Below are 12,001 nucleotides of genomic sequence, written 5' to 3' on the forward strand. Positions count from 1 at the left end.
GGGGAGTAGAGGAGGATGTGATGGCCAAACTGTGAATCTCCTAGGATTCCCAGGGCTCCAGGTCTCAAAATATTGTTGAATTCCTGCTTGGCACAAATGTTAGTGAGTGTTATATATGGGACAGTGCTTTTCAAACTTTAGTGTGAACAAGAAGGTTTTGGAGATCTTGTTAAATTGCAGGTTCTGATTCTGTAGGTCTAGCGAGGTGGGGTCCCAGACTCTCTCGTTCTTTTTAGTTTTTCACTTTTTTCAGGCCCTGTTCCCTAGAGGTTAGACCCAGACCGGCTCTCAGGTGATAGGGGCTGCTGGCCCTCCACCTTACTTTGGGTAACAGGACTGCAAGAGATACTGACAAATCTGATATTGTGCCTGGTTTTGTGAAGTAGAATAGAGAACATAACACGTGCACATTTTTAAAATGTGTAATTTAAAAAATTGACTAACAGTGCAAAGCTGGACATAGAGGTGATAAATACAAAAAGAACAGTCCAGTTAATCCATATGGTAGGGTCTCCACAATAACCAAGTGTGAGGCCGTGGGAAGATCACTGGCTAGGAGCCCAATGGTTGTGGGCTCTATCTAGATATTTGGGGAAGATACTCCAATGCCACTGATCCTTGCTTTCCTTATCTCTGGAAAGGGCATGGTGATCATTGTGTGAGGATTAAGGGAGATGATGAATATGAACACGTTTTGAAACCTGTAAAATGCTTACAGTGAAAGGTGTCACATGAGAGGCCACATGGTCAAAAAGTATGGAGTGAAGCTGCTGACAACTCAGAGGAATGAAATCAATCAAGTCTGCACCCTTCATGCAGGCTGTAGATCTGAGCCAGGTAGGGTTTGGACAGATGAAGCAAAAGTCATTCCAAGCCAGGAGGACAGCAGGAGCTGGGCAAAGGCACAGAGATGGGAACTGGAACTGGCACACCATAAAGAAGGGGAATATTCATGGCAGGAAAAAGTAAGAATAAAGTTAGGTGGGAAGAAGGGAGGATCTCATGAAAGTAGGGTTTAAATGATAATTTTAAAATGACAATTCCTGGGCCAGGCATGGTGGCTCATGCCTGTAATCCCAGAACTTTGGCAGGCCAAAGAGAGAGGATAGACCCTATCTTTATTTAAAAAAAATAATAGGCCGGGCGAGGTGGCTCAAGCCTGTAATCCTAGCACTCTGGGAGGCCGAGGCGGGCCGATTGCTCGAGGTCAGGAGTTCGAAACCAGCCTGAGCAAGAGCAAGACCCCGTCTCTACTATAAATAGAAAGAAATTAATTGGCCAACTAATATATATATATATATATATTAAAAAAAATAAATAGGCCGGGCGCTGTGGCTCACGCCTGTAATCCTAGCTCTTGGGAGGCCGAGGCGGGCGGATTGCTCCAGGTCAGGAGTTCAAAACCAGCCTGAGCAAGAGCGAGACCCCGTCTCTACTATAAATAGAAAGAAATTAATTGGCCAACTGATATATATATAAAAAATTAGCCGGGCATGGTGGCGCATGCCTGTAGTCCCAGCTACCCGGGAGGCTGAGGCAGATGGATCACTCGAGCCCAGGAGTTTGAGGTTGCTGTGAGCTAGGCTGATGCCACGGCACTCACTCTAGCCTGGGCAACAAAGCGAGACTCTGTCTCAAAAAAAAAATAAATAAATAAATAAATAAAAAAATAATAAAATGAAATAAAAATTATCATTCCTTGTGTGCACCATGCATTTACTCTTATTTTATTATTTATTTATTTATTTTGAGACAGAGTCTTACTTTGTTGCCCGGGCTAGAGTGCCGTGGTGTCAGCCTAGCTCACAGCAACCTCAAACTCCTGGGCTCAACCAATCCTTCTGCCTCAGCCTCCCGAGTAGCTGGGACTACAGGCATGTGCCACCATGCCCGATTAATTTTTTCTATATATTTTTAGTTGGCCGATTAATTGCTTTCTATTTTTAGTAGAGATGGTGTCTCGCTCTTGCTCAGACTGGTTTCAAACTCCTGACCTTGAGTGACCCTCCTGCCTCAGCCTCCAAGAGTGTTAGTATTATAGGCCTCACCTGGCCTACTCTTATTTTAAATGATCTGTTAATGTACTTTCCTCCCTCACCAGAGTATGAGCTGCTCCTGGAAGCAGGCAGTGTTAATCACCTCAATCACCTCAAGGGGGCCAGGCAGCTTGATGGGAACCAAGGATACAGAAGTGAGGTCATCACAGCATGTTAGTCTTTTCAGCATAGAATCAAGATTCTGTAGGGTAATAGGGGTGTTCCCATCATCTACTGCAGAGCCTGTCACCAAACAACAGCTTAACAAATGTTGAAATGAATAAAGATAATTTCTCTTACTCCTTAGTTTGTGTAGCTATAATTGTGGTCTACAAACAATTTTACATCCTTATATTTTTTACTTAACATTGTATGATAATTTCCCCATTTTTGTTACATAGGCTTTATTTTTTTCCAACTTCTTCAGGAAAAAATTCAAACCCATGGAAAGTTCAAAGAAAGTATACTGAAACCTGTATATCCTTCACCTAGATTCACTACTTTTTAACATTTTGCCATATTTGCTCTATCCTTTCCCTTCCTGCCTTTCTTTCGGTGAAAATTGCAAATATCATGACAACTCAGCTGTAAATACTTCAGCAGGCATTTTCTAACAATAAGGAATTCTTCTATAGGGCCACAAGATCATTATCATACTTTGGAAATTTAACATTTATTTAATAATATTGTCTATTATACAATCCTCATTAGATTTTTCCATTTTTCCTAAAAATGTCTTTTATGGTTTTTTCCTGGTTCTAGATTCAATCATTGCATTTATTTATTAAATTTCTTTAGTCTATTTTAATTTTGAACAGTCCCCCCGACTTTTGTTGCTAGTTTGTTTTTCATGACATTTATCGTTTTGAAATGTCCAGGCCAATTGACATGTAGAATGTCCTGCATTCTGGATTCTTCCATAGTTTCTTCATGATTAGATTCAGGTTAAACATTTCTGAAGAGAACACTATCTAGGAGACATTATGGACTTTATAGTGTGTCACATCAGCAGGTCCATAAAGCCTAATTGTCCCTTTATTAGTGATGCTAGGCTTGAGGACTTGGTTAAGTTGGAGTTCACCAGATCTCTCTCCACTTTACAATTTAACATAAGCTGTGGGGTGATGTCCTGAGTACTTTTTAGCTATCTGTTTCCAGCAGCCGTTTTACCCGTTGGTTTTAGCCTCCATTTATCATCTATGCTTACACTGGGAATTGCAAAATAGGAACTCTCTAATTCTATTATTCCTTCTGCATTTATTAGCTGGCATTCTTCTGTAAAAAAAGAACTTTCTCACCTCTACTTCCCTCCCCACCCTACACCTCACATCACCATGGAGGGAAAAGTTCTTTTCTTTTTTTACTAAACATGATATAATCCATTACCATTATTATATTATTATTGCTTTTGATGCTCAAATTGTCCCAAATTTGGCCAATGGGAGCCTTTTCAAGAGGCTACTGCATCCTTTTGACTTGGTCCCATTAATTTTTAAGCACTTACTCTCTCACACAAGATGTTCCAGATTCACCTTGTACCCCCCTGCTGCAGACCTAGAATCAGTCATTTCTTTAAGGGAATCTTACTCCTTTTAGTTGGAAATGGTATTTAAAAAATGACTTTTTGCTTTAAAATGCTTATTTAATATATCATCAAATGAACACACTTAAGTTTAGTTCAACATTGTCTTATTTGTTGAGCACTTAGGCTATTTCCAATCTTCCTTTTTCTAAACCACTATAATGAGCATCTTCATGTGGATAACTTTTCCTAGTTTAGGATTATTTCCTTTGGTGAGATTCTCAAAAGTAGAATTATTGGGGCAAAGTATAAATGGAAGATTTTAAAAGTCTACAATGACTTCTAAGTGTCAAACCCAATAATTTTGTCTTTTTTTCACCTTCACTTCTTTGCAGCTCCTGAGTCTGCTGACCTCCCCAGCTAACCTCCCCCACACTTTCATTTAAGTGACAATCTCCTGGTTTTCTCTTTCCTCTTAGGCCACATTCTGCCCTTAACCTCCTAAAGTCATGCATGTCCCAAGGCCTAGTCCTTAACCCTCACTTTTTCCACAGGGTACTGTGTACAGTGTCCTACCTCCTGTTTGCTTGACTTTGGGTGCCCACTTCTGTCCTGAACTTTGATCTCTTTCGCCTTCATTTAAAATTTTTTTTTTTAATTTTTTTTTGACAGAGTCTTGCTGTGTGCCCAGGCTCGAGTGCAGTGGACTGATCACAGCTCACTGCAACCTCAAACTCCTGGCCTTAAGTGATCCTCCCAACACAGGTGTGAGCCACTATGCCCAGCCAGTTTTGCCCTCTTCTAAATCTGCTCTTTGCCTTTTGTCTGCACCCTTGTCTTGGGTTCATATATGTCCATAACCTTGACAGGACAACCACATCCTAATACTGTCACATATGCACTTTGTTCTTTGGGATTCTGGATATTGAAATCGAGCTTCATCTGGGCCAAATTTTGTTTGGTCTATATAGTTTCTGTCAACTCAGTGTTAAAAAATAATTGAATTAGTTACCAATATTTAAAAATTTGCAAGCTCTCACGCAAAATTCCTGACTGCTGGCTTCTCCTGAAACATCAGATCTGGTTCATTGGGCTTATACCCTCATCAAGCACCAAGGGTGCAAGATAAGTAGCCTGGAGGACCTTAGATAAGGCCACATCTCCAAAGACCATCTTATGCTCTAGGATTTCATTGAAGCCCCAAGTCTGTTGCTTTTACCACCAACTTTCCCCTTTTTTTTCTTATTGTAGAGTTAAGAGAAAAGTGCAATATCTCTCCAGGTCATGTTCTTGTCAAGGATAAGAAAAGGAAAAAAAGAAAAAAGGAAGAAAGACCTAAAAGGGCTACAAATTACTAGAAAAATGGGTGGGAGAACACATTTTTCTTTTTAGTGGAAGCACATGCTATTTCTATTTGATATGAAAATAACATGGTTTTGTGTTGAAAGAACACCACTTAAGATGCAACCACAAAGCAAAAACCTGGCTACTTTACTTTTATGGATTTCATAGGAAACCTCTGTTCAAATATTGATGGAGAGCCTGTGTGCTTGGAACACAAACATGCATAAGACTCAGTCCTGCCTTCAACAAACTTGAATTTTCTAACTTTAATGGTTTGCAATTTTGAAGTTGAATCCTGACAATAAGAGAAGGGAGAGATGGGAGTGGAGGGTCTCCAAAGGGATTGCCAAGTTAAGTCCCTCTACCTTACTCCAAATTCAAGATGCTTTCCTGCCCTTCCAATGTGAAACCAAAATAGGGCTGGTCTCCCTCCCAGGCTCCCATCCAGAGGTTTTAATAGGTACAGTAAAGAATCCCTTTCCTCTATCTTAAGGACTTCCACCTTCCTAGCCTGGAGGAAGGGCCTGGGGAGAAAAAGGACAGAACTGGAGATGAGTAGAGGTTGCTTTGGAGTAGGCGAATTCTTCCCTAGAAAGAGAGTTTGTGCAAATCTCCCTTTATGCAAATCTATTGCCTCATGTTCTGTTCATATCCCATCCCTTGGGGTGGAGGGGGAGTACTTAGGGGTACAAGGAAGGGAATATTTGAGTTTTATGAAAGGAGCAAGGAGGAATATATTTACATACATATATATACTTACACAACTATTTGTTTATACAAGGACTGTCACGGATAGGTATGACTGGAAACTGTCAATAATTGTGGATAAGGTGAAGAATGAGAAGGAGACATTTTTCACTAGACTTCTGTGCATGTATTCTCTATTTAAAAATAAACGTTCTAATTTTAAAAAATAGATGAAAACGGGGAAAAATCCAAGGTCGTGGGCGCGCTGTTTTGCTGGTGTGGAATGATATAGACACTGATATTGAAAGGAAAGGCATTTCAACTCTTTCATCTGTAGCTGTATTCGAGGCGTTAAATGAGAATTACTGGAGCCACCGATCTTTGGGGTGGCTCAATTTTCAAGAGAGAGAAAAGCAGCGGTTCGTTTCAACAAATTGAGTTATGATTTACACAAAATGTTACAGACTTGGAAGGAGAAAAATGTAAGGCGTACCCCTTGCCGTGCCATTGTTCCCACAATGCCGTGACTCGGATTCGAACCGAGGTTGCTGCGGCCACAACGCAGAGTACTAACCACTATACGATCACGGCGAGCTACCGGGGACCTGTCAAGTTTCCTCTCTGGTAGTCCTCTTCAGCAGTCATAGGCCTTCCCAGTCTACGCGTCATTAAATGGCCCACCTATGGGGCGGGGTTCCGGCCTGACGCTGAGTCTGAGAACGCGCAGGCGCATTGCATTCTCGCCAGTGTCTTGGGTTCTCTCTTGTGTTTTGGGCTGTTAGGCATGGGCAGTGGTGACGATGAAGTGGGCTCCCTGTGAGCGCAGTGGGAGTTGGGGGAGACCGCTTGGGCATCCAGGAACGGGGCTGGCTGGAGCTCAGACTGTCCTTGGAGTCGCCCATGTCCTGTGCCCTGGAGACCCCTGCAGCGAACCCTCCAGGGTTCCCAAGCCTGCAGGGGGCGCTCCTCATGTGTTCCCCTCCCCGCTGGATCTTCCAGCAGTGACGTAACGCTGCCTTTGCGGACGGTGTAGACGCCCCCAGAACCGGATTCCCATGTAGAAGATACTCAATGAACGCATCTCACCCTCCTGGTCCTCTGTCTTCCCAACACCCGCTTCCTTCCAGCCTCTCATAGTCCCCCCACAGCCCTCACTCCCTCCGCTATGCTCCCGCTGGGCCAGGAGCCCACCTCTGTTGTGTCCCTGGGCGGCAGCCCGAACCAGCTCCGGTTTTTCTTCTCGTCCATCAGTGCTCCCGCCCCCAGGGCGCCTAGAACCGGGCCGAGTACACAGTAGGCCATGGCTATTTGCTAAATTGAGAACGTGCCATTGGTATCTGGGAAGTGTATCCAGAGTGACCAGTCTCGCCAGTGTCACCCACTCCAAACAACCCTCCGCAGAGCCTCCAGAGGGATCCTGCTAAACACTAATTGTATCCTTTCACGCCGGCGTCGCTCAGCTTCACCCGCAGACTGCAGGAAATTCGCCTGCCTTTTCCTGCTCACCTCTTGGCCCTCCCTCGTGTCGTTCCCCATTCCCTAATCACTTGCACTCGTTCAGTCAACGTTGGTCCTTGAGAAGCGCCTACTGTCAGGCCAGAGCTTCTGGGCGTTGTGGTGGAGGGGACGTACAAAGGAGACTGAAGACTTAGAAAGAGGAATTACGATCTTTCTTTTTCAAGTCTTCCTTCAAGCCTTTGCACACGCAATTACCCTGGCCGCTCGACAAATTCCCCTTCTGCTTTTAAGAGCTACCTCAGAGGTCATTTCGTCTGCGAAGCCTGCTCTTCCCATCGTTAGGAGTCCGCTCCCAGGGATTCTGTGGAAGTTGGCACCTAAGTCTGTGACAGCACCTTTCAGCCTGCCGAGCGCTCTGCGCTTTGTCTCCAACAACTCCCCTGGCCCCGGAGAAACCTGAAGGCTCCATCTTTCGAAGGTCCAATTTAGCCAGAGCTGGCATAAATGTTCTTCCTAACTGTCACTAGAGAACCGGGATCCATTTCCCAGAATGTTACAAACTCAGGATAAAAATGGGAGAGTGTGACAAAATTGAGCTCCCCTGCCGTGCCATTGTCCTCACAATGCCGTGACTCGGATTCGAACCGAGGTTGCTGCGGCCACAACGCAGAGTACTAACCACTATACGATCACGGCGAGCTACTGGGGACCTGGAGTTTGACTTCCTCGCCTGAACTCTTCTCTGTTGAAAGCCCCGCCCCTTTGCAATGTCATTGATTTTGTCATTGTTTGTTCCCGCCTATCTTCCACCGAGCCGCGCTCTGCGTCCACGCAGGCGCACTGGTCTCCTCTACTTTCTGGATTTTTGTTCCTCTCTTGACTGCGGGCCAGACACCCCGGTTTCTCCACCGTGAAGGCTGCGCTCTGGGGCCCCCCTTCCTCTGCTCCTCAAGGAAGTTGTGAGCGTGAGGAAACTTGAGTTTCCTTCTTGTGGAATTTAAGAGACAGCTCCAGTCCCAACCAGAGTCCGTTCAGATAGCGTGGCAGCGGGCGTAGGGAGACTCTGGGGCTTCGCTTCAGTACGCGCCTCACAGGAATCCTTTAGCCTGCAAAGCACTTGCACATCCCCTGCGCTCCGTGCGGCGCGCCAAGCGGAAACCCGGCTGGGGAGTCCACGGCGCCCGCGTTCTTTTCCTGGGCGAGCGCGAGTGCCGGAGGGGAAGTTCAGGAAGGCTGGAACCCGGGCCATCTAGACAAGAAGGACGACACTCGGTCACGCAGCTCATGTGGCGTCCCGGTAGCTCGCCGTGATCGTATAGTGGTTAGTACTCTGCGTTGTGGCCGCAGCAACCTCGGTTCGAATCCGAGTCACGGCATTGTGGGAACAATGGCACGGCAAGGGCGCCTTTTTAGACTTGGGAAGCCCCGTTCTTCTCCGTGGCTAATTGTGAGAGCTGCTACATATGATTAGGTCAGGGCAGAAATCATAACAGAGCAGTCAAGTGTGCACAAAAAATTCTGTGTACGCTCTGGAGCCTTCCTTTCTGTTTTTAATTCTTAATCTGCCAATTAATCAGCCACCCACCCCTTATCTTCCCCAGTGTGTGATTATTTTATTTTTGTATATACCCTATGTGGTATTCTTTCTGTTTCCTTATTTGGCTCTTATCAATGTTCAAATCATATATTGGTTCCTCTAAAAAGCCTCACACTAGCTCAAACTTCAATACCTTGGGGGCGTAGGGGTTTATAGGAACAGTGTGCAAACATTGATTAAGGGTAAGAAGAATGCAAATTAGACAATACACTGAACCATTCTTGGTTTGGATTCTGTGACAAGTGAAAAATATGACTGCTTTAGGGACGCTAGTTCCTGTAGCCAGTATGAGGGTGCTACTGAGGGGTTTGTGACCTCCATATCCATAGCCTCCTAGGTGAGAGGGTATTTTCTCCTGAGGGTTTTTATTTTCCTAATCTACCTCTAGTTTAAAGCAAATTTTGTCAAGTTTGTTTTATGTGCACCTAAAAAACCCAAACTCAACAAATTCAGGTCTGTCCTTTGGCATTAGGCAAAATGGGAGTTTTGGATTTGGCTTTCAGGTGGCTAGTGGTGGCTGTGTTACTGTCATGGAGGAAATGAGAGAGGGCTCAGCAAGTAATAAGCCTCTCCAGCTCCTCCCAGGGGACCTGGGGGTGGCAAAGCATGTCTGGGAGAATTCCTGGGAGAGATGGACATTGCAATGGGGTGGCCCCCTTTACCCATAATCTGTAACAAAATTGACCCAACAAGCTTAAAAGCCAGATGCTGCTGTGGGCTGTAATTTCCCTGGGGTATCCTGGCTTCCAGTTCCCTAAATTTGGCCAGTTTAAAGCCACATGACAGGATGGCTCAGACTGCAAAAGTGTTCTGACCAGAACAGAATGGGGGAAGGTGAGTCTGAGAAATTACCATGACTGTTTTAAGAGTTATATATATAGAAAATCAATCGAGTGTAGGTCGGGTGGGAAGTGATGGGTATATACAAACATAATGAGTGAGATGTGCAACATTTGGGGGGTGGTCACGCTTGAAGCTCTGTCTTGAGGGCAGGGTATGGGCAAATACGTAACCTTAACATTTGTACCCCCATGATATGCTGAAATTAAAAAAAAGACTTATATATATAGAAAATCAACATCACTACCACCAACAAAAAAAAAAAAGAACCAGCCTATAAGAGTATGATGACTTCTATTCCTCAGACCGCTCACCAAATAACTATACTGAAGGTTCTTAAATCTGTGGGCTGGAATAAGATATTCGGGTGGGAAGAAAGGAAAGCTCTGGCTTTTTCCCTGTTGGCCCTGGCCACATCGCCCCACCCGCTCCTGCAGATGCTCCTGTGGGCAATGAGCTGCTCCCACACCCTGGAGAGAAAGTCAGGAGTGGTTACTCTTTTAGAGTATTACAAGGAAAAAAGAGTCAACCAAGAAAATAAAACCCACAGATTCAAGCATCTGAGACAACTCATGTCTCACCTATCTGAGGCCAGGAATGCTAAAGCAAGCTGAACTGAACGTGTTGTCACCTGGTTGCAGGAAGAATGACAGGAAGGGAGGATGCTCTCTTGCACTTTCAACTGCTGGCCTTCTTGGCAGCTATGCAGTCATCCAGACTGCATAGAGATGGATACATCCATCTATCAACATTGCGTGAAATCCTCTTCTGGGGTCACCCCGTCAATTCCCCTTACTCTGATTTCAGACTCTCAAAACAGACTGATAATGATTTAACTGCCCATTAGACTTTCCTACAGGAAAGAGCATTGCTTTGTACAAGCTTCTGATTTGTTGGCACTTGTTCTCCTGACTGTGAGTACTTTGGTTTAGACTCTTAAGAGTCTGGTTGGTATAATTCATCTCCCTTAAGCCTACTTATCTCTAGGTGCACTGACAAAATGGAGTTTCTGGGCTGGCAAAGCTGAGAGCTGGAAAACCTAGCCTGGGATGACCTCACCAAGATCCTGCTGCCCTGGGACACTCTCTCTGAGCAATCAGTCAACACCCTCTTCCCCTTGGCCTGTTGCTTATAAAACTCTTTATGATTTCTGATTCTGGGGATGTGGTCTTTCCCTCCTCCCTTTCCAGCCTGAGGTCTGAAGTCTCTCTAGGTCTCAGCGCTAGGAAGAGAGGGAGGCAATGTAAGAGCTCTTTGCTCACATTCCAGCTCCAGCTGTTCCCATCTTGGTTGGATTTGTTACTTCCTGCAGGTTTCTGGCCTCCATTCTAAGTCACTTGAACTTTTTTTTCCTTCTGTCTGATAGATTCAGAGGTACAGTAGCTGATACCCTTCCTCTAGGTTAATCCTAACTCTAATTAAGGGGGTAGCATAGCTTAGTAATGAAGCCTCTGGCACCAGGAAGTAGGCTGCCAAGGGTTTGAATCCTAACTATTCAGTTTACAAGCTGGGTGGCCTTGAGCAAGCAACATGTCTCTGTGCCTCAATTTTCTCATTTGTAAAATGGAGCGAGGTGTGGGGAAGCAGGCTTGTTATTAGGCTGAAAAGAGTTAATGTTTGCAAAGCAATAGTGCCTGGGACTTACTAAGCCCTATTGAAGTTTTACTTGAATAAAATAGTAGGTGGGAATATGACATAATGAAATCAACTCCTTAAAAATGAACACAGTGGACCTTAAGCATCCAAATGAGTGTTGTGTTTCAAAGTAGGCATTCCACTTTCTCCAATCAGCTGCCAAAATATTTTTGGAATTCTTGTTTGGGTATTATCTTCAGGACTCATTTATAAGCTATATGAATAAATCCACCTCAATATTTATAATCACATTCTATTTTGAAATATTTTTGACTGCTTTTCAAGCGGCCTTTTCAAGCCGCTCACTACTGAGTCTTTTTTTTTTTTTTTTTTTTTTGAGACAGAGTCTCGCTTTCTTGCCTAGGCTAGAGTGAGTGCCGTGGCGTCAGCCTAGCTCACAGCAACCTCAAACTCCTGGGCTTTAAGCAATCCTACTGCCTCAGCCTCCCGAGTTGCTGGGACTACAGGCACGAGCCACCATGCCCGGCTAATTTTTTATATATATATATATTAGATGGCCAATTAATTTCTTTCTATTTTTATAGTAGAGACGGGGTCTCGCTCAGGCTGGTTTTGAACTCCTGACCTTGAGCAATCCGCCCGCCTTGGCCTCCCAGAGTGCTAGGATTACAAGCGTGAGCCACCGCGCCCAGCCTACTGAGTCTTTTAATGTGCAAAAAGTTTCAGTGACAATTCCAAAAATATTTTAAGCAAGATTCCAGAAAATTTTTCTTTTGGTATAAGTGTATACACTTCAAGGGGCAAATCTTGAAGGGGAAAACAGTAATTTATAAGCTTCAGATACTTTGCCTAAACAACCCCATGGCTTCATGGTTACACCTAACTTATCTGGGAGCTGCTACTGCAGCTGCCAGCGCCCAC

The 12,001-nt window shown here is 44.6% G+C and overlaps 3 non-coding genes across 3 annotated transcripts; 1 reads left to right on the forward strand and 2 right to left on the reverse strand.

Annotated features, from left to right (window-relative positions):
* Nucleotides 1–6,108: 6,108 nt before the first annotated feature.
* On the reverse strand, nucleotides 6,109–6,180 carry TRNAH-GUG (transfer RNA histidin (anticodon GUG)). Its single transcript has one exon. It is a non-coding gene; the product is annotated as a tRNA-His (tRNA).
* A 1,491-nt stretch (nucleotides 6,181–7,671) lies between these two features.
* On the reverse strand, nucleotides 7,672–7,743 carry TRNAH-GUG (transfer RNA histidin (anticodon GUG)). Its single transcript has one exon. It is a non-coding gene; the product is annotated as a tRNA-His (tRNA).
* Nucleotides 7,744–8,351: 608 nt separating this feature from the next.
* Nucleotides 8,352–8,423, forward strand: TRNAH-GUG (transfer RNA histidin (anticodon GUG)). Its single transcript has one exon. It is a non-coding gene; the product is annotated as a tRNA-His (tRNA).
* The last annotated feature ends 3,578 nt before the right edge of the window (nucleotides 8,424–12,001 follow it).

The sequence above is a fragment of the Microcebus murinus genome, chromosome 6, assembly GCF_040939455.1.
Source record: "Microcebus murinus isolate Inina chromosome 6, M.murinus_Inina_mat1.0, whole genome shotgun sequence".
NCBI classification, from domain to species: domain Eukaryota; kingdom Metazoa; phylum Chordata; class Mammalia; order Primates; family Cheirogaleidae; genus Microcebus; species Microcebus murinus.